Source organism: Heteronotia binoei, chromosome 10 (assembly GCF_032191835.1).
Source record: "Heteronotia binoei isolate CCM8104 ecotype False Entrance Well chromosome 10, APGP_CSIRO_Hbin_v1, whole genome shotgun sequence".
NCBI classification, from domain to species: domain Eukaryota; kingdom Metazoa; phylum Chordata; class Lepidosauria; order Squamata; family Gekkonidae; genus Heteronotia; species Heteronotia binoei.
The window spans coordinates 65053005-65076334 of NC_083232.1; the positions used below are offsets into that span (position 1 = coordinate 65053005).

Below are 23330 nucleotides of genomic sequence, written 5' to 3' on the forward strand. Positions count from 1 at the left end.
ATAAACCTCAGATGTTTGAGAGCTGCAAGAAGGAAGGAAGGAAGATGGGAGAGGAAGGAAGGTAGATGGGAGAGGGAGGCAAGAGGGAGATGTAAAAGAAGTAACTTTAACTTTAAATGCATTCTGCAAGCCACCATCTGGCTTGGGTTGGAGAAATGATTAAAAGAGAGAAAGGGTGGTGAGGGCTTCAAGAGCCACATGTGGTTCCCAATAAATAAAATAAAATAAATAAATAAGCTGCAGTTTGGCCATCCCTGGGATAGAATGATATTTCTTTCTTGCATATTTATCCACAGTGTAACAAGCCCCCCTGCTACTGTTGTCCCCAACTTTGATGCAAGTCAGGGTTAGAATTATATTTTGTTTATTCAGTTAACAGTGTTTAGAGGCTGACTAATATCAAGCCTACAGTTTTCACAGATGGAAAAATTTCCATACAGAGAAGCATGACTTCCCCACCTTTGCTCTCCTGCTATAGCCTAAGATGCCCCACCCCAAACCTGCACCTGGAGGATGTGTAGGGAGGAGTTAAAGGTTTGCCATGGGAGGAGGACACTCACAAAATTGCATCCCTCTCTTTGCATTCCAAGAAATTTTAGGTGGGATCCCTGCTTTTCCATCTCTGGGAGGCCCCAACACTTTCCCCAGTTGCCATAATGCCGAAACTACCCTGAAGTAGAGCATAATTATTTTCAAACACACAACATGAATCCTATAAAGAGCTGAGAAGAGTTAGTACAACTGATTAGACCTTTTTGGAGCCCTTGTAAATACTGATTTCTCACACATAATGCGGCGGTGTCATATAACACATGCTACTTATTGCAGTGTCGATGAGTCTTAAAAGCCTTCTTAGGTGCTTATTGAATTGTTATTGACTGATGGAATATAAGCCTTCAGTTCCTCTAAGTTATTATACCACTCAAGGTTATTCTAAGTTTTTAAAATATATAGCTATATAAAGAGAAGTAGCACAGCTATTGACTTGGGCAATAATTGAGAGAAGTGCAAGAAACTGTGGGGTCAAACTGAAGCAAAGTTTTAGGTTGAGTATCAGGCTTTTGGGGGGGGGGGCGGGATTTCAACCATAAGGCTGTTTGGATAATTTAATAAATGGTCTAGGAAATGTATGGAATGTTTCTCAGCTAGATTTAAAGAGGAAATTGGCTAAAAGTTATTCACATATCATTATTTCTGGGGAATCCATTCCTGCTGATGCTGAAATTATTTTGCTTTAGGATCTTTTGAAGACTGCGTGTTCCCTTCTCGGAATGCATATTGCTTGGCTCTCAAGTCAAGTCTGCAGGAATGTGGCTAGCCAAGGGCATTCACAAGAGCTGTGTGGTATCTGGGAATGCATTTAATTAGACTAACATTTGCTGCAAATGTTCAGTTTTCTGTAAGCTGTCTAAAGGTTATGTCGCATTCATGGAAAAGCTGGCCACTGGGGAATTCAGCAGCCTTCTCAAATGGGAGCTGGCTATTTATAGGAATGGTAACAAGCTGTAGAATATTAGTTGCCTCTTGTATTAAATTCATTCATAATCAAGATCAGGCACTTTCAGACTTTTTATGTGATTGTTTTGAGTGTGTTGCTTTGTCTGGAAAAAGCCAGCATGAAGGCAATTCATCACCTTGACCACCCAGTGGAACCTTATTAGGTTATAAAATCACCTCTGATTTGATTTGATTGCAGGCTACTGTGTCAGAAGCTTTTTAGTTTAGTCCCTGTTGATGCATACCTGCTCTATGCTGATGTTTGCTTTCATTTATCTGTGTCGTAAATATAGTTTGAAATGAAATTGAGTAATGTTTCATTTTTAATAATGATGCATCAGAAAGGCTTCCACTGTAATGACAGAAATAGAGCACTGGAAGAATTTAAAACCTCAGCATTAAGAAATTGAATAGAATGGGAGTAGGTCTGATGGAAGGTTTTAGAGTATATTGAGGCACAGTTATTAAATGGAAAGAAAAGATTGTGAGGTGGTCCCAGTCACAGAGGGTACCACCCAGGGAAAGATTTCTATACTTACTAACTATTCTGTCTTCAGGAGCTAATGATTGATATTTCCTGGCCTCTTTATGAGTGAAAGAAATCACCAGATAGTTACCTATCTGGCCTATCTACTCAATACTGCAAAATATTATGGCAACACTTTCTTACTCTGCTTCCTTTCCTTCCCTTTGATTGCAAGGAAGGCCCTGGCTTGAGCATCAGAGCCTATACAATCCATCATTTCTTTCCACCTGGTGAGTTTATAAAACATTTCAAGTTCTTCAAACCAGGATTGAACTTCTGTCTGCTTAGGGTCTACTTAAAAAATGAGCAGATATTTCAGAACTCCAAATTTGGGGGAAGCCTTGAATTAGAAGAATTTTGAAAGCATTTCTGGTATGTGATTGTTGCCATACATATACTTAATGCTTCTGTGCCAGCATGGTGCAGTGATGTAACAGACCTGTGAATAATATTTAAGAAGTCTTCCAGAATTTGACCACAGTTGTGGCAAATTTGGTGAGAGCCTCGTCTGATTTGTGCAGTTCTTGTTGTGAATATGAAATCTGGTACCTTCACTAGCAATAACCAATATCTTAAACCTACAGGGTGAAAATAATATGTCTCCTTGTACCGGTTAACAAATGAGTACCACCATTGTGAGCTAGCTACAGTTATAGAACACATTTCAAAAGAAAGTTCTATGTAAAGTCAAACACGAGTAATTAACCTGAAGGTTATTAAAGACACAAATGACAATTGCTCGGGTTTTATTTTTTGGGATCTGCTTCAGTCTCCCTAAATCTGATAGAAAACCCTTCTGGAGGGAAAAGGTACCTGTGAATTTGGGCTGGTCTAAGGGATCCCCTTATGAATAGCTGACCCCTGGGAATTGTATAATCACAAGTTACTGTCCTCAGCCATGAAGTCTTAATCACCATCAACTCCCTTGCACCTTCTTTAGATTCATTTTTCATATTGTTAGCCCTTATCCACATGACCACAGCCACTAGCCATTTGTTTGGAACCAAAACTGTTTCCGTCAGATCAATTTAGCATATAAAACCAGCGCTTTCTAACGCAATGGAAATACTCCACTTTTAAAGCTTTTGAATTTTAGCAAATGGTGTCTGAAAACATTTTAAAAGTGTTAGATACTATAAGTACTTCTTCCAAGTAGAAGATGACCCACTAGTTAAAAAAGGATAGTTCAGTGTATTTCATAGTTTATGTTCCTTTGAACATCAGTAGTATGCAGGGTTAAATACACTACACATGCAATAACGTCAATAGACACATTTTTCTTTGGAACAGGATAATGTTAACTCCCTCCCCCCCCCACCACCACCACCGGTACTACAGTCCAAATTGAAAGATTGAAAAATATTTTGTGAAATCAATTCATCCCAGATCACTTATGTAGTATGATCCTAAATTACATTGATAAATAGTATAACTGTGCATTTCTGGAGAGGTTTGGAAGAATTTTTGGCTTATTTTAATCACATTTTCTCCACATTTTGTAGTTTGATTAATGGACAATCTGAAGCAGACCTATAGAAAATGCAGTTGATCAAGCCAAATGTCTACCCACTGGGCAGGACTAAATTAGTACATGAATTATCATATGCAAATAAACAAGGATCCTATTTTGCTCTTGGACAGGTGGTGTAATGCTATTAAAATTAAAATGGATGAAGACACTCTAAGGTCAGAAAAAAGTGTTAGAAATCAACACAGTGCCCTGTTCAAATCTCAAGCTGTGTGGAAAGCTGTTAATACCTGCAGGCAGTACAGAGAGTTGTTTTTAACATGATGAAAGAAGTGTCTCTGAGGGAGAAGAAAACAGAGTGGTGACTCTGAATGAGAAAAAAAGACAGAAATAATGCTCTCTTCATGTGAAGAGTAGTGTTCTGTTGTTTTGAGTGAGGGGAATGAAAGGCTCTGGTTTGGAGATGTTGGACACTTTTAAAACAACATATTTGGAAGCAGCAAGGGTGCAAAGTCTAATTCACTTAAAATACATTAACTATCAATCCTGTAAACTTGTAATGTTCCCCTTTGGCTGTGGGTTCCCAGGCACTCACTCAGGCACTCACTCTTAGGTCCATTCAGCAGAGATAAGCAGAGGAGCTCCTGCTAGAAAAAGAGCCCTGGCAAGGGGTCAGCTCCAACAACCAACATCTTCAGCTAACGTACAAATCTGGAAACTGAAACAAAAGCTCCATTCAATAGGACCAAACTAAATCACACAGATATTAAGAGAGGAGCAGACTGTTTCATTACATATATACATACAAGTACACCACATAACTATCCTGCTCATGGTTACTGGTGTCAGTCATCAATTTCAAAATATTAAATAAAATTTAGTATGGAGCATATGGATAGCAACATCAGTAGTCCTTAGAGCAAAGGTGTCAAACTCCTTTGTTATGAGGGCCAGATCTGACATAAATAGGACCTTGTCGGGCTGGGCCTGGCCATATCAGGCCAGGCCATGTGTGTGCCTTTTTAAGATTAGGTAGCAGAGATATAAACTTTTAAAGGACACAGACAAACATGATTAAAGATTTTTTTTAAAAAAAAAACCTTAATATAAAACATGCTTAAAATATCAGCACTTGTTGGTATTAAAGGTACTTTCTTTGTATTTCTCCCATGGGATCCAGGGAACTGGCAAAGGAAGCTCTGGCTCTTTCCCTCCCTCCCCAGGGGATCAGGAGGGGGAGGAGCCTCAATCAATGGAGAAAATAGAGATTTTGTTCTATAGCTTCTGTGCGATTAAGCAAGCCTTGCAAAACAGTCTGAGATGCAGAAGGAACCAAGAGAGGGGGAAAAGGAAGCAGACAAGAGCCAGTTGCTCTGGGACCTGATAAGAGCCCTCCAGGGGCCTGATTTGGCCCCCAGGCCACATGTTTGACACCCCTGCCTTAGACGGACTGGCTTAAGCATAGCGGTTCCCTGATTAAAACAACGTAATATTTATTCATTGCTCAATAATGGATTCTATAGCTAGCATTCTGACTCTAATGGTTTTTCCTTACTCAACTGGCTTCCTAAGGTTGGTCACCTGTGTGACTTTCTTATCCTCCATTCCTTAATCTTTTCCCCTCAGATAAGGTCACTCTAGGTCTCATTTTGTACCTGGTTATTTCTATTAAAATGCTTGATACAACTAGGGTTGTCAGGTCCTACCACGCTGCCAGCAGGAGGATCCTGGAGCTGCTCTGGGAGTCTTCAGTTGCATGGAGAGCCAGTTTGGTGTAGTGGTTAAGTGTGCGGACTCTTATCTGGGAGAACCGGGTTTGATTCCCCACTCCTCCACTTGCACCTGCTAGCATGGCCTTGGGTCAGCCATAGCTCTGGCAGAGGTTGTCCTTGAAAGGGCAGCTGCTGTGAGAGCCCTCTCCAGCCCCACCCACTTCACAGGGTGTCTGTTGTGGGGGAGGAAGGTAAAGGAGATTGTGAGCCATTCTGAGACTCTTCGGAGTGGAGGGCGGGATATAAATCCAATATCTTCTTCTTCCAATGTACTACACAATGATGTCACCCAGAAGTGATGTCATTGTATCACTGGTGTCACACTGGATCCTCTAGGTTTTGGGCAAAAACTCTATGTTTTTTTTTTTTTTGCTACAAATCCATAGAGTTTACCCAAAACCCAGAGCATCATTGTATGATGTTCCCAGTGCAATTACATTACTTCAGGGTGTTGTCATCACATCATGGACATTGTGCAACAACATCCCTGTTCGGGGGTGGGTTGGGGGTGGATTGGAGCCCCTCAAAGTGAGGGAGCTCCTGCTGGGGCCTGGGGGTTAGCGACCCTAGATATAGCTAATGATAATGTTAGTAAAACATATAGATGAGGATCATAACCTCTCTCTCTCCCCACCCCACCACGCCTCTGTTTCTGCACTGAAGTACCACCTCCACAATAGAGGAGATGTTACAGAAATGAAAGAAAGGTTCCCACTTTCGGCCAAATCATAGTGAGAAGCCCATTCACTGTAATCAGTCAGCAAACTCAACATACTGGAGTTACTTTTTATTGGTTGTCATCAGAAGACAGAATGCTGAGCTAGGTGCCCCACAAATGCTATGGTGCCTACTAACACCTTTCCTGGTACTCACCAAGTATTTCTAGAAAGTCGGTGGGTCCAGGTGACTTTTGCCCAGTGGGGACATCTGATTGGGCACTGGAGATTTGATCGGCTGTGCAGATTTTTACTGTGTAACTGAAGCTGAGTTGTGTTGTGTGTAAGCAAGAAAATATTTTTCAGTTATATTATCATTTAATAAGGCCTCCTGTTACACAAATTCTGCCCAAAATGTTCAAGAGCTATTATTAGAACCCCACTCCCTACTGTTTTGTGGTTGGCTCTGCCTCTTGTGGTAGCCATTTTGTGGTTGTGCCCACCATCCTGTTTTAGAACTCTGAAGGTACCTACAGGTTCAAAAAGATTGGGGGACTCTGAGCTAGGCCACCAAATTTTCCCTAAAGTGAAATTCTAAAGTGAGTTTAGACATTCTTGCTTGGACAAAAATATAAAGTTGAGGCAAATAGTATTTCAATAATATGAGCAAAAAACTCTTAAGAGTAGAAGGGCCTACACATTTCTAAGCTGCAACTGGGGCTGCAGTCAGACAAGCAGTTTGATCCAATGTCATTGCTGTACCCTTGTGGATTTAAAGTGTACCATCAGACAACAACATCTGCCTCCCATTCCTCAATCATTGGCACTCAGTTTTGACCCGCCTTTGAATCAGAGTTATTAGGCACTGAGGAAAATCTGGTCTTTATGGATGTTGCTGCTTTCAGCCCACATTTCCAGATGCCTAAACTTCTCTGTTGTGAACTGAAGCCAGTTGAGAAGTGTGAACCTGCAGGTCCGTCTTTACCTTTATGTTTTTTTTTTTAAGTCATTGGAAATGTGTGCATAAGCGCACCCATAACCTTTTAAAAAAACCAACAGGACAGCACATTCTGTAGTTGATGCACAGCATTAATCTGGATGACTGAAAAGAGAGCAGCGAAGCTGCATCAGGGTGTGTTGTCTGTTCGAACCTTTCTGCTACAACTAAACTGGTGCTATGAGATGCATGGCCAGACTGCACCAAGCCTGATATCTGACCACAGCCTGAGTAAAACTTCAAGCCAAATTTAGGACTCCTGTATATGCAAAACTATAGAATTGTGGGAGATGCAATCAGAATTTCAGTGTGGCTATGAAAAGTATGAAATCTGTGCTCCCACATTGTCCAGTTAGATCCATAAAGAAACTTAAAACAAATTATGTTATTTTAATCTGATGTAGTCAATCTAAAATTAATTCACAACAAAAAGACAAATAAAATTAAGACAAGCGGATAGCTGCAACACCATACATTAAAGACCCTCTGAAACAGTTTTAAGCTTATGCAGGAAAACCATCAGTGAGAAAGAAAGCCAAGGAGTTACACAGTCTTGATTCCACTACAGAGAAGACACTGTCCCATGTAACCAGCATCGTGGGACTGCACAAGTACAGAAATCTTGCTGAAACTAAGCAGGTGTGGCTCTGATTATTGCCCAAATGAGAGATCTCTTATTTGTCTTGATTTCCATAATGGGTGATGAATAAATGAAAGTGTGCCTGCTGTATTTCAGAAGGTGGAACACAGTATTCCTTGAGATATCCTAGTCCTCGACTATTTAGAACTTTGAAGGTGAAAAGCAGCACTTTGCTGGGCCCAGAGGGCAACTGGGAACTACTGCAGATGGTACAGATTTGAGAAGTATGATGCTAGTGATTTTACCCCAATCATCAACCAATTGCTGCATTTATTGGACTAACCAGTGTTGCCAATACATTTGTCCCTTGCCAACTGACATCATTTGCAAAGTGTAGTTTCAGGCAGCTGCTCAGGTGCAAGCTGGAGAACTTGTCTCTGGGCCTTACGCTAACAAGCCATCTGGAAGCTGAACAAAACAAGGATGGTTATGGTTTATTTTAATTGCCATTTAGGCCTATAGAGTTCCTGTTACTAAAAATAATGCATAGTTTTGTTATTAAAGAAGACAGAATCTGCTGTATAGGACTCCTTTGTTGCTTGTTGTCTTTGTTCAATTTATTCCCAATTTATTCCCAGGGTTTTGGGGTTTTTTGCCCTTCTTTGTCATGAAGCCCAAAGGAGCTCTATCATTACAAGATATCATAAATACAAAGTGATTGTATTTATGATTCATTTCAGCCTTTGTTTTATGTAGCATTTATGAAACATTTCCTTACAGAGCAGATCTTAAAAAGAGCAGGCAACAAGCACACCTGCCTTCAGCTTTTACCCAGCTTGTGAAATTTACAGTTCAAATGGGGATTAGAGAGAAAAGCACAGTATGAAAATAGATTTTCTCCTAACTAATATAATGTGGTCAAAAAAGTCTTTTGATAGGGTTGTTTATAGTGGATAGTTTTCAGCCTTCTCACATTGTACTGTAGCCGTAAACACTTGTCGGAGCGGGAGTAGCAGAGTGAGGGAGATGACTTGCCCGACACAGGGCTTCAGGAAAGAAAATCAGGCCGACACGTGCAACTAGTGCCAAAAGGTGTATTAACATATATACACGACAAGTGCTCTCTTGTGCAGTCTATACAATATCACCTCCACGGACAAAGTGCTTCGCCTAACCACCATCTCACAGGGAGAGAGCTGTGTGATGCACACACAGATCATATATAGTCCAAGCAGCCAATCCTGGCCGTGCTGACTCAGCAGATTGCATCACTTGGCTTCTGCCGGCTCAAGCCGGTCTGCTGATCAGGTCACTGTGACCTAGCCTGGCAGCTAGATCACCAGCTGTCATACTGTAGCTGTCAGACTGGGTTTATGTAGATTCTTGCTCCAACAACACTCCCTCCATGCACCTGACCTTTAAAAAAAACTCATTAAATTTAATGAGTTTAAAGCGAGTGTAATAAAAAAGAAACTTGCCAAGCCAAACTCATTCAGATTTTTTTTAAAAAAATGGCCAAAACACATAATGCCTCCAAGGGAGACAGCAGCGGACTTTCATATTCATCCTCTGAACTCACTTTGCACAGTCATTTGAAGAACTCTTATGAAATGACGGGTGCCATTTTGATTTGCTTTGGGCCATTTTTTTCCTTCCCTCAAGGGAAGAAAGTTTTCAGCCCCCTTAGAGTTCCGCTTTGAAAGCTTTTGGCTGTTGGCATTCTTTCAATATTATCCTTTTATAGCTGACTGGCTGGTTGTGAAGGTTTGGATCATAGCAGCTGTCAGAAGGCTTCCCCTCTCCCATAATTGCTGCACCAGTCAGATGCAATCTGGCAATATGAACAAAAAAATTCCCACTCTGGCATCTTAAAAGCCTTGGGCATGCCCCAGACACATCTACCGTTCACTGTTATGTTTGACATAAGCATGTCCTCCTGGCGATCTGCTTCTTTCTCTTCAGGAACTATATCAATAGCACAGTGCAAGCCACAGGAACAACCATTTTATGACTGCTGCATTATGCAGAGTGCCTAGCAAATTCAGTGTAAGAGCTTGGAAACTGTAACTGGCTCAGAAGATAGTGACCAGATTATCAACACTATGGGGGCATGCTTAAGCAGGTCTACTTGGAAGTAAGTCTAATTTTTATTCTATTTGGCTTTGTCTCAGGGAAGTGTGTTCAGGAATGCAGCTTCTGTTGTTTATATCTTGCTAGCACAGAAATAACTTTCTAGTTTGTTCTGGGTGTGATTGAAAGGGATGGTGTTGACCTGTAAATCCTTAAATGATCTGGGACCTGTATATATGAACAAGCACTTTCTCCAGGATAAACCTGCTCATAATTTAAAATAATAATTTGAGTCCAAGCTTTGGGTGGTCTTAGCTTCAGACATGATGTGGCTAACAAGGCACAGAGCATTTTCTGTAATAGCACACCAGTTGTTGAAAGTCTTCTCTATACATGTTCACTTTCTTCTAGACTTCATCTAGTGAAAACTTTTGTTTATCAAATTCCTGGCAACTGGAGGATTTTGTTCCATCTCTTGTAATGTGTTACCTGTTTTTGAGTGCTTTGGATTGTTGATTTTTAAAGGCTAGTTTAATTTGTAAAAAACAGTTATGAAAAACATGAATTTCAGTTTCTGAGTATCAAGTCATGCCATTGTTCTGCCTAACTAGGTCAGCATTATCTGTTCTGTCTAACTAGGTCAGCATTATCTGGTGGCAGCTCTCTTTGGAGAGAAAAAAGTACTTCCTTAATACCCTGCTACCTGAAATCCTTTATTAGCAATGCCTGGGATTGAACCCAAGATCTGCTCCTTAGCAGTCATGTCTCTACAACTAAGCTGAGACAAATACAGTTTTTAAAACAAATAAATAGGGGTGTGCATTCGGATCTACCCAAGCCAAAAATACACCTGAAAAAAAATTGAGATTGGCATTTTGGGGTATATTTCAGCATCTCAAATGTATCCAGGTTTTCTCAGGAAAACTGGGAAACAATCCCAATAAAATCCTGCATATATTTGGGAATTACCGGTAGATCCAAAACCAGCAAGAGACAGGAGCAGACTGCTCCTGCCTCCAGCTGTTTGTTGGGTTTCTGCAGTCCCTTTAAACTTTAAAGAGGCTGCAGAAGACAGTCTCTACTGGCTTAGGGCTGGCTGGCTTCTCCTCCACTCTGGATTCAGGCTGCTAGAGAAGTCAACTGGGACTCCCCTCAGCCTCAGCTTGGCATTGACTCCTCTTGCAGCCCGGTTTAAACTGGGCTTCATGAGATGTCAGCCCTGGATCAGCTGAACCCACAGAGTATAGACTGCTATCCCTGGGCATAGCTTCTGGTGTGCAATCCCCACCTTTTCCTTCTTGAGTGTATTGGACCCCGCCCCCCCAAAAAACAAAACAGGATTTCCTTAGAATCCAATACTGCACCAGTATTGGGATCCATGATTTTTTGGAACCTGAACCAGGGTTCAGTGTTCCCAGACCAGGTGAAAATTGTACCCCCCTGAAATAAACAAGTAAGGACTCACACTGTTAGAAACAGCATGTGGCATAATCTTTACAGAATGGGTTACTTCTGATTACAAATCGGAATGTTCTCACATGTTCCTCTGTGAAACCTGCAAGCCTGAGGGAAGTCTAGGTTGAAACTCTCCTCCCTAGCTTTTCATGAACTGGAATTGTTTTCCCTCTCTTCACTGGAATCATTCAGATATGTGAACTCTTAACCTATTGCCCCAAGCACTATACTTACATTTCAGTTAACACCCAGTATTTCAGTATATCTGAGTCAGCCCTCAACAAATATTAATAGGAGAAAAATGAAATCCCTGATGAATTTGATTTTATGTAGTAATGTGCTTGTCATGCAACCATGCTTCCTTTCTCTTTAACATGGTAACATGATTCAGAGTGTGAAATTCAACTCTAGCTTAGTTATGTATGTTATTTCCCTTAAGCAAAATAATATATGCGTCATTTAAAAATACCAGAGCAATTGGATTTTTAAAAAGATGATTATTTATGCAAGCAGGCAATATGAAAGGGGCTTCTCAGCTGGTATCAATAGGCACAGCTTCTTGAACTCAGTGGGGGCAACAGCAGACTTAGGGTATTGGAACATGTGGAGGAGACAATTGTAGGAGACAGATCTATAACTTATAGCCACCGTGGTGTAGTGGTTAGAGTGTCAGACTAGGATCTGGGAGACCCAGATTTGAATCCCCACTCTGCCATGGAAGTTTGTCGGGTGACCTAGGGCTCTACGTACTCTCAACTTAATCTATTTCACAGGGTTTCTTGTGAGGATAAAATTGAGAAGAGGAAAATTATGTAAGCCACGTACGTACTCTCAACTTAATCTATATCACAGGGTTTCTTGTGAGGATAAAATTGAGAAGAGGAAAATGATGTAAGCCACTTTGGGACCCCATTGGGGAGAAAGGTGGGGTATAAATGAAATAAAAAACTGTGGCCAGGTATGGAACCAAATATGGCTCTTCAAAAAACAAAATCAAATCCTTAAATTAAGATATATAAGAGAAGAAGGGATGCTTGAATAACCATCAGTGCATTAAGGGAATAACAGGCAAAGATTTTTTTAATGGGTTGAAAGAGCTTCTTAGAGGTTCTTTACAGAAAGATAAATGATAGAGGTGAAGAGCTGCCAATAATCCAAATGCCAAGCTGTGTGCAGATGTCCATTATTTTTGAGAATTCTTGGAGAAGAAGTGAGGCACAAGAAGTATTGTCCTCATCTTCAAGACTGGCGGGGAAGCAGGAGCCATGTGACTACAGACCTGTCAGCTTGACACCCATACCTGGAAAGAATTTAGAACAAATCATCAAATAGTTAGTCCCTGCACATTTAGAAAGGTTGGCTGTGATTACAAAGAGCCAGCACAGGTTCTTCAAGAACAAGCAATGTCAGACTAAGCTTATCTCTTTTTCTGAGAGAGTTACTACTTTGTTGGATCAGGGGAATATTGTGGACATAGTTTATCTTGATTTTGGTAAAGTTTTTGATAAGGTTCTTTGTAAGATTCTTGTTGACAAGCTGGCAAAATGTGGTTTGGATACTACTGATGTTAGGTGGATTTTTACCTGGTTGATACCCAAAGAGTTCTTGTTAGAGTTCCCCATCCTTTCAGAGAGGAGTGATATGGAGTGCCTCAGGGATCTATCTGGGTCCTGTGTTGTTCAACACCTTTATCGGTGACTTGGATGAAGAACTAGAGGGCATGCTCATTAATTTTGCAGATATATTGAATCGGAAAAGGAAGCAAATACAGTAGAATATAGTCAAGGGTTGCCAAACTCCAGGTGGGACCTGTGGTTGGTAGTCCTACAACAGACAGTGTTTGGTCTGTGAAAACTTTATGGAGTACTAACTGACATGCCAGTAATGTTAAATTGCGGTCTTTTAGTTATGCAAACAGGCTGTCTTTGCTGATCTCTTGCTCAGAATTTTGACCGTTTTCGCACACAGCTTACCTCGCAGTCACAATCCTGTTCCCTCCGCAGCATCTGTCAGATTTCCCACCATCTGCGCCGGAGTTACAGGAAGTGCCATGGCTTTTGCGTAGCAAACGTAAACTGGGTTATGTAAACTCTTTGACTCTTTAATTGTGAAAGGTTGCAGTTTTCAGATCTCTGATTTGGGAGGTATATGGATCCCTCTAGGCAACCAGTGGGGTGGGGTGGGGGACTTACCAGGAATTGGAGGAGGCCTAGGTATTGTTGCCAGTGATGTGACAGTATCACTTCTGGTGCTCACTGGAAGTCATGTTGGCATTTTGGCAATACTCTGGTATTTGGGCAAAAACTATTTGGAAACACACGGGGATTTGAGAGTGCAGCCTGAGCGAGTGGATTTAGGGAGGGGAGGGACCACAGTAGGGGATAATGCCAAGCAGTCTACCTTCCAAAGCAGCCATTTGCTCCAGAAGTGGAATAAATGTTTTAAATAGATTAATAAATAATAAGTGATTTGTGTAGTCTGGAGATCAGTTGTAATTCTGGGAGATTCTCCAGCTACCACGTGGAAGTTTGCAACTCTAGCCAAAACTGTGGGACAAATGGCTTCTACCATTGAGTTTTTGCCCAAATACATTTCATAACTTCTGGCCAGGGGCAGCGTGCCCACTAAGCAACCCTAGGCAATGGCCTAAGGTGTGCTGGCCCCCGGAGTTGCTGAATTGGGCACCCCCATGTGACTTGGCATGGCTGGTGGTGGTGCAACAGCAACATCTTGCCCACATTCATGTTCCACAGCAGTACCACCTTGCCTTCAGGCTTCATGCTGCCTGGCTACTACAGTGCAGCGCCTTGGTGGCAGGCAGGCAGCCACCCACCCAGGATGTTCAGGGGCCAAAGGCAAGGTTCTCTCTTGCCCTCCTCTTCACCCAAACTAATTCCAGTACTTGGGGAAAGGGAGCGCTGAGGGGGAGGATGACAACCAGGGATGGGAAGTGCATGTCTTCCCTTGCACTGGGCAGAAGGCAGCAGGATTTCACTACCTCAGAACGCATGGTCCACTAGAACCTACACCACCCCCCTTCCCCCAGCTGCATTGCATGAGAGTCCTTAGCCAACAGAGTGCAATGGTGCTCTGGCACCAGGTTTGTGGGTATATGTGTGTATGGGAGATCTAGCCAAGGGAGACTGGGAGAGGGCGGCAAGCCTGACTCCTCTCTCTTGTGTGTGCTCTCTGTCCCCCTCTCTCCCCCCACTTTGTGCCTAGATGTACAAATGGAAGGGCACCCACAAGGCATGGACTGTGCCACAGTCTCCCATGCTTCCAAAGGCTTGTCTTCTGGAACTGAAATCATGTTGGCGTGTGCTGTACTTTAAATAATGCCATTCCCCTCCTTCCGAACTTGAGTGTATGTACATATGTTAAAGAACAAGAAAGGGTGTGGGCAGTTCCACAGAGGAAGAACAGTTGGTCCCTGTGATCTGGGACTCTGGGAAAGGGACATTCTTTTGGCTTTCCCTTGACTTTTGATATGCTCTCACTCTCTCTCTCCCCCCCCCTCTCCCGCTGAAAGCAAAAGCAAAGAGAATAGCTTTGTGGCTGTGCTGGGGGGGGGGCGCAAGTTGGTAGCCTCGCCTAGAGCACCAAAAAGCCTGGCACTGGTCCTGCTTCTGGCACACAGCGGAAATATACGCATGCACACGTATAAAGCCGCTTCCTAGAGTCATGTTTTGTAGGGAGCATAAACAACTGCTGGCAGTGCGCAGAGAAGTTGTGATGGAAAATGTGGACTAAGCTGAGAAATGCTGATTCGGTTTTGTTATTCAAATACATTAACTTTATTCCCCCTCTTTTACAAGAATACAAATATTGTGCCATGAAACTGAAAATAAATGATTGTGGAGTAAATATGCCCTGTAGCTTTAATCTACAACCCTTTCTTTTTTAGTCATCAATATTGTATGAAAAATGCAAATCACTGAACTTCAAAAAACAAAAGAAAAAATAGCATTAGTAATGGAGGTAACAGATTTTTGTTTATATGGAGAGCAAGGGTAACACAGTGAAGCCTGAACCTTCCGTTAATCTTCCAGTGTCATCTGTAGCATTTCACACTATCAGAGGTTGTTTCAGCAACTGCCACAGTGTAAGAATGTGACAACCACTTATGGCAGGTGAAATGCCACCCTGTAGTCTTTTATCACCAATCCCACCTTTCAGTCATGTTCCAGAAAAGAGATAGTGAGGAAAGATAAGAAGAAACCAACACATCTTCAAAAACAGATTTTTAAAAAGGACATGTTTTGTTAAAAACCAACAAAAAAAATGGTGGCATTTCCATCTGATTTGAGTTCTTGATGTGTAAGAGTGGGCATACAACTGGTAGCCTTAGGCAAACAATACTTATTTTGGAAATGAACGCAAGAGGATACAGGGCAGCTTCAGGCATTTGCTTTCCTGGAGAATGATACAAAGCAGATATGGGAATGTGAGGCTGGAACAGGCTGAAAAGAATGATTTATTTATGGTAGAGTGATAGAAAATATAATCTGTGTTAATCGAAGGGAATCATTTTAGATCAGTGGAGTTCACCTCAAAGTTTTGCTTTGTATGCTGCCATTTATATGTCCTACTCACTAGAGGGTATTGGCTTCAAGTCGCATTGCTAACCTCCAGGTGGAGCCTGGAGGTCTCCCAGATTTACAGTTTATCTACAGACTACAGAGATCACTTTCCCTGGAGAAAATGGCACCGTTGCAAGGTGGACTCTGTGGCATCACAACTATGTTGAGCTTCCATTCCTCCCCAAATTATACCTTCCTTAGACTCTACCTCCCAAATCTTCAAACATGTTCATGCCCACAGTTGGTAACTCTAGCTTCAAGTATGGCTAAATTGACTGAAACATTTGTATTTTGCTTTAAAATCCAGTTTCCTGCCTTCCTCCTTTGTTTTTGTTTTGTTTTTTATGCTGGGCTGGGATTTTGTATGATGAGTTTTGATTGATATATGTTAATTTTTATTTTTTTTTAATTTCGTAAGCCACCTCAGGCAGGTTCCTGGAGAGGTGGCATTCAGTTTTTCCCCCTAAACAAAATAAATAATATGGCTTTCTAAGACTGAGTCCTGGTTCACACGTTACAAGAGAATGAGGTCAGTGGTGGCTCAAGAAGACATGCTGCTGCCCTGAATGTCCTCCTCATGTGCCCCCTGCTGAGTGTAGGTTGTGCATCAGAGCCCAGCAATGGAAGATGTGCCTCCTCATGTGTTCCTCCTACTGATTTTGGGCCTCTAACAGCTCTTTGTTTCGTGTGTCACTTGAGCATCAAACTGGCCTGGAATGAGATGGCAAAGCCCTAGATGGGAGAATGGACTGTACCATTTTAGACTAGGTGGTGGACTCCAGTTTAGAATTCTCCTCTCTCTATAAAATCCATGCAAACAGAAAAGTAGCCCAGCAGGGGGGAAAGTTTTTATGTCTTCTTTTTGCTTACTATGCTAGTCTTCTGTTTGTAGAGGTTTTGAAACATAGGCGAATATTCCCAAAATGGATCCTCCAGAGCTGAATAGGGACCACAGGATTCTTTTCCGCTTATGTCTGACCCTCAAAAACTTATACCCTGCAGCTCTTGTGTGTCTTTGACTCTAACTGCTCTACTGCTGACCAACATGTCTGCCCTCTGAAACTATTCCCAAAATATGATTCTCCTTGATTGTCCACCTGCTCTTTGAAGTAATATCATCTGTTTCCTGCTTTACCACAGCAGGGTTGTGCCACCTCATTCACTTGCATGCTTGAAACAGGCTTTTATAGTGATGTGGACTCTTCCTTCTCTGGAAAGTGCATATACACTGCCACTTCACTGTCTCTTGCAGATATAAATAAAATCTCTTCCAGTTTTGGCTGTGTGGTATCTGCTTTCCGCTGGCATAGATAACCTTTCAGTTAGAAAGGACCAATGTGAACACTCTTTCTGTTGTCTGTGCCTGGTTTGGAATTTCATACATCTTTTATTTATTTATTTATTTATTTATTTATTTATTTATTGAGTTATTTATTTATTTATTTATTTCTTAATTTCTTAATTTATTTCTTAATTTCTTAATTTATTTATTTAATTTATTCATTTATTTATTTTTTACTTTATTTATTCATTTAAAATGTTTATGCTCTGCCTTATCTCCTCACACTCAAAGTAGCTAGCAATGCTACACCAGGCGGCAAAGACGCAAAATGTAACAAGTCCATTAACAAGATTTTTTTTTAAAAAATCATTTCCTAGCTGTCTAGATTTGTTTCTATGGAAGTCAATAAGATTCATAGAATCATAAAATTGGAAGGTACCTCAGGGTCCTGCACAATGCAGGAAATTAATAAATACCTTCAACCCCCCCCCCCCCAAATATTCCAAATATTTATATTTTAGAAATGGAGAAACACAAAGGCTCAAAACCCTGACACAATCCGAAAGAACACAGCCAAACCTACTCAAACGGTTTACTTTCAACCAAATGCTCTGTGCAGCAATACAGAGCAGATTTGCACATATTCCTAACGCTGTTGCCTTTGGTCCTGTCTACATTTCACTTTTATTTCCCATGCTGTTCAGGCTTCTTCCCATAGCAGCCAATAGGATTCCATATATCCAAGCTGATGAAATATGGATCCAGAAGTATTCAGCATTATCATGTGAATTCCAAATATTTTTTAATCTGAGTTGGGAAATACCTGGAGACTTTGGGATAGAGCCTGAGGAGGATGTGAACTGATCTCTGTTGCCTGGAGATCAATTGTAATCCCAGAAGATCTCCAGCCAACGCTTTGAGATTGGCAACCCTGACCCCAGCAAATACAGCACGTCAAAACTTTGTGTAACAGCTTTCAGAGGACCTTTAATGAGAACCTTTATTTCCACTGTTCTCTTCATTCCTGCACATATTATTGTTGCAGATGTTGAGTGGCTGTTCTTTGTGAAGCAGGTGACTGGCTAGTCCAAGATGATCAATTGGTGGTTTATAAGTACTAGCTAATAGCTTGGAATCTCTCTCCTGCCATGGAATGCACTAATACTCATCAGTGTTTAGGGACAGAGGATCAAGCCAATTTGGCACAAAGTTTTGGATTTAGAATGAGAAAGAGGTGGAGGGAGTTTGGAGAGGTGAGCTGGCTGAAGTACACTGTAGGGGCTCTGGGTGGAAATGAGATGCAAGTTTGGAGGATTTACTGCTTGCTGTAGGAACATCAATTTGCCTCTAAATTGCTTTGCCAATAGGATTAAAAAAAACAAAGGCAGCAGAGGTTTGTAGTGCTCCTTCACCCAAAGGAAACTAACAGTGCAATCCTAAACAGAGTGTTATGTATGTGGACTCAAGGGAAGACTTTGGATGTTTCCACCTGGTTCATTGGAGCCATATGGACTGAGCTTGGGGACTTGGGAACAAAGGGCTGCACGATTCAAATCCCTGCAGCCCATGATCAATCACAAGCCCCCACCACTTTGAATGACCCAATAACGTGCTTGCGCAGGAACCCAGAGATGTATATAAGTTTGGCCCATGGGCCCCAACACCAGTCTTGTAATGTGACCTTATACTATGTCACTCCTGTGAAAGAGCTTGTTATCACTTACTCTGAGACTCTGCCATGCATATAACCCACTATATTATAGTGGCGATGAGGATGGGATCCAGATGAGCGAGGTCCAGAGCACCCCAGCATCGCCAAGTGCATCGAGCTCCAGCACCACCAAGCAACAGGCACTACCGCCTAGCATGATCATGGCCACCACGTCTGGATCGCAAAACTCCATTCCAGAGTTCAACATGGCATAGCCCGAGGCCTGGGAAGCCTGGTTCAAAAGACACAAGTACCACCTCATGGCACAGCGAATCAAGGATGATGAACCTGAAATCAAGAAGGCCATCCTGCTGAGCAACTGCGGCATTGCCACGCTACAGCAAGCAGAGGGCCTGGTTGTGTCGGAGATGCTTGAGGCGTCTTCCTTTGACAAGAACATCGAGACGCTGACTGGCCATTTCGTTCTAAAGCCTACTCTCCTCACCCAGAAGCTACAGTTCCTCGACAGCTTCCAGGAGCCGAACGAGACCGTAGCAACCTTCCTTGCCCGCCTGTGAGACCTTTCAAAGTGACCGTCTGGCCCGCAAGACCTGAGCAGGAAGGCGGAGTATGGTACACAATTGGAAGAGACCCTGCTCATGAAGTTCACTCACGGCCTCAGGGACATGAAGGCATGTTGGAAAATTGCAACGGAATCAAAGCCGACCTTGGAGAAGGCCCTACAAATAGCCGCTGCTGCCGAGGATGTGCACAAGAAGACCCACTGCCTGGGAACCAGCGCTCACCAGCTGCAACTGGCCACAAAATCGGACGACTCAGACAGGGACAACGCCTTCAAGCTGCACCATGTGGGCCAACAAAAACCAAGGCCACAAGCAATGGAATCGACCACCCCTAAGACCTGTGCCAGCTGTGGGGAGCCACACAAGCAGCGCACATGCAAGTTCAAGAGCACGACTTGCCATACATGCGGGAAGGCCGGGCACATAGCTCGGATGTGCCGGTCAGCAGCGCTGCACCAAGGGAAACTTCCTTGCCAACAGAATGGCCACCGCCACAAGGTCGCACTAGTGGAAGACATCCAGGCACTCACCACTTCGGGGACCCAGGTATGCCAGTTGCTCCTTCCCTCCCCAGATAAATATTACATGACTGTGTTCATTGAAGGCAAGTCCTGCAAAATGGAAGTAGACTCCGGGGCGGGCCAGACGGTCATTTCGGCTCGCATGTTCAGGGAGATGCACCCCAGGGGGGAAGCCCAGTTACAACCAACCTCATTCATAGTCCGGGACTTTCAGAAGTGGGAGGTTGCAGTCCTGGGAGTGGATCTGGTCCACATTAGGTATGGAAAGTTCAAGGGCAAGCTCTTCCTCATCGTGGTGGAGGGCAATCTGTGCAGCCTTCTAGGTCGGTCCTGGTTCCAGGCCCTGGGCATCCAAGTAACGGGAATCCATTATGCCCCCATTCAAAGAGATTTTCAAAAGGTGTGCGAAGAGTTCCCCGCTGTTTTCGACAGGACTCTGGGCACATACACCGGGGCCCCCATAGCATTACAACTGGACGCCAGCGTGCAGCCCATATGACTGAAGGCCAGGCACATGCCACTAGCTCTTAGGCCCAAGATTGAAGAGGAGCTCGACCGCCTCATGGCCCAAGGGGTTCTGGAACCAGTCACTAATGCAAAGTGGGAGACTCCCATAGTAACCCCGATCAAACCCAATGGCAGCATACGCTGACTACAAATGTACGATTATCTGTGCTGACTACAAATGTACGATTATCTGTGCTGACTACAAATGTACGATTATCTGTGCTGACTACAAATGTACGATTAATAAGACGTTGCAAGGCCATGCAAACCTCGTCCCGGTGGTGAGCCATGTGTTAGCATTCTTAGGAGGAGCAAAAATTTTTGGGAAACTAGATTTGGTGCAGGTGTACCAACAGCTCCCTGTGGACACCGCCACAGCAGAGGCTCAAACCATCGTGACACACCGGGGGGCCTTCTGAGTTAGATGCTTGCAGTTCGGGGTCAGCATGGCTCCCGGACTGTTTCAGAACTTGATGGACTTCCTTCTTAAAGGCATTCACCTCGGCCGAGTTTCAGGATTTCTGTGGCTGGAATTTAATAAAACTCATAAGGTCGGCCCCCTTTCACCCAGCCACAAACGTCCAAGCAAAAAGAATGGTGCAAAGAAGAGCTGTTCCTAAAATCACTTTCAGAAACTGCAGGGGAAAAAATCCTGAACCTGTCTAACTGAACAATCAGGAAGGTCTGGATTTGCTCCCAAAGAGGAGACAAGGGGTGTTTTCGCATGGCAACTGTTCACAAGTGACTTTTGCTCTTCTTACACAGTAGAAATCCAGTTGCAAAGCGCATTATTTAGTGTGTGTGAACACACCCAAGGTTTGTCATAGTGTGCTGATTAGCTTGAAAACACTACCTTATTTTAGAGTTGCCAGTCTCCAGAAGGGACAATACAAAGAGGAAGATTCACGGGACAGATTGCAACCAAACAGAAGAAAAAGAAACCATGAATAAAATAACATATTGAAAATCTTATACAATTTCAAATATATAATTCTGAAGAAATTTGATGGAAAATGTACAAGAATACTTGTCATTAATAAACTCACATAAATAGAACCATAAATACATCCACATCAGTTGAAATGTCATACGGATACACTCTAAATTCATATACTGGTAACTCATTGGACAATACACTCCAAAGGAATGTGTTTGTCTGTGATTGCTATATATCAGCTATGGAGATTATGAGAATTGCTTGGACCCTTCTTTGATAAAATTTTGGAAATGGTGCCTCTATTCAAGCTGGCAGGGCTCTACTGCAGTGGCTGCCAACCTTTTAGGAACCAGGGGCCAGTTATGGAAGACAATTCCGCTGCCACTTTCGTCTGCTGGGATCCTGGGCAGGCAAAAGGGGCGATGCAGCATCTCTGCCTTGCTCTGTGGCCTGGTTGTTACCAGGCGATGGACTAGACTTGTCCACGGACCAGGAGTTGGGGACTCCTGCTCTATTTCTTTGCTATCCAGGGCTGGCACATGGGAGTTGGCTAACTAGGTAATGGCCTAGGGCACCGGCTCCCACTGGGGCGCCTCCCGCCACCCTCCTCCCTCTCTTTGCGGCGCTGGAAGCCAGCGCCACGCTCCACTTGCCTCGCCTCCCACTCCCCCTGCCACTGCCCTCCTCCTCTGCTTGCCTCGCCTCGCCTCACCTTCCACCCCCCCCCCCCCGCTGCTGCCCTCCCTCCCTTCATGGCGTTGGGAGCCAGTGCCGTGCCGCACTCCACTTGCCTCCCTCCCCACCGCCGCCCCCACTGCCAAGCCTAGACTGGTCCTTACCAGCTTCAGTGTTGCTGCGCGCGGCTTCTAAGGCTTTGAAGGAAGGAGGGGGAGCGAACTCTTCTCCCGCAGACCCTTCAAAGGCTTAGAAGCCATGCGCAGCAACATTGAAGCTGGTAAGGACAAGCCTAGGCACGGCGGCGGGGGGTGGGGGGCAAATTTCTAGCACCGCGAAGGGAGGGCAGGGGGGTAAGGAAAGTTTATGAGGGGGGGGGGAATTTTGGCCTGGGGCGCTGGAAACCTCAATGCCGGGCCTGTTGCTACCAGTGCACATGCCAACTTGTTAACTACCAGGTGACATGCACACAGAAGCCTAAGCAGAGTGTAGTTTGGTGCACTCAGAGGAAACTTTTTTGGTTCCTTGCTGTCAGCATTGTTACTGAATATGCCTCTGAGCATCCAATGTGACATCTTTAAAGTAATACAAATTGTGCTATATCTATCAGTTAACTTTTCTGAAAAAGATTGTAAAAAATCACCATTCAGTACACCATTCGGTGTAGATGGGACATAATGTTCTTTCTGGAGTTCCATCACTTGAATGATTCCCTTTTCAACTGGTTTTTAGCGGTTTACATTTGCGATGCAAAAGGCTTGGCACTTTACGGCTCTTCCTGGTTCTGCGGAGCAGTTGGTGCGAAATCCACGCAGATGCTGCGCGGTGAAGAGGGACGTCGCTCCGGGGTAAGCTCTGTGTGAAAACGATCATAGTAAACCTAACAAGGAAGCAAAGTTGCCATGCCAGAAGGGTCAACACACTGCAAAACCAACCTGACTGAAGTGGTACCCCTGGAGCTTCTCACCCTTTGGGGAAGAGGTGGTGCATGACAATATTTAATAAACTGAGGATTGATGGCCTGTTTAGACACAGCTGTGGGGAGAAACCAGGACCGGCTGTGGGTTAATGAAGTGAAAAACAGTCGAAAGGGGATCCAGTTTGGATCTGGGACATGGCATTCAGGGAGGGGTATTTAATTCTGTCTCCTGTACTTGCTTTCCCAGATTAAATCCACCTGCCAAGCTGTAATTTGCAGGAAAACATACAGGAATAACATGGTATGATCCCCTTCCCCTCTCTAGGAGCATATAGCAGTTCTGTGTGCAAGAACATGAATGAGAAAAGGGCTATGGTTCAGTGGTCTGTGGATGTACTTTGCATATAGAAGGCCCCAGGCTCAAATCCAAGTGCTGGGGGAAACTCTTTTGCTGCCTGAATCCATCATTATCATCATCATCTGCATTTTTTTTTTAAATGCAATCTTTTTGGTTTATTTTCATGATGTCACCAAATGTCCCTCTTGACATTTTATGCGATGGGGAGACAACTTTGTGCCAGGTGCAGGTTAGCAGGAAGAGCAAGTGGAATTCATTGCAGTAGTGTAGTAGTGTCCACAGGAATAAACAGCTG

At 43.3% G+C, this 23330-nt stretch overlaps 1 protein-coding gene across 1 annotated transcript in view; it reads left to right on the forward strand.

Annotated features, from left to right (window-relative positions):
- Nucleotides 1-9504: 9504 nt before the first annotated feature.
- Nucleotides 9505-23330, forward strand: part of LRRC3B (leucine rich repeat containing 3B) — a 151425-nt gene continuing 137599 nt past the window's right edge. The window contains exon 1 of the mRNA XM_060248805.1: nucleotides 9505-9630. The gene's annotated coding sequence lies outside the window, so the exon portion shown is untranslated. The remainder of the gene's footprint in view (nucleotides 9631-23330) is intronic.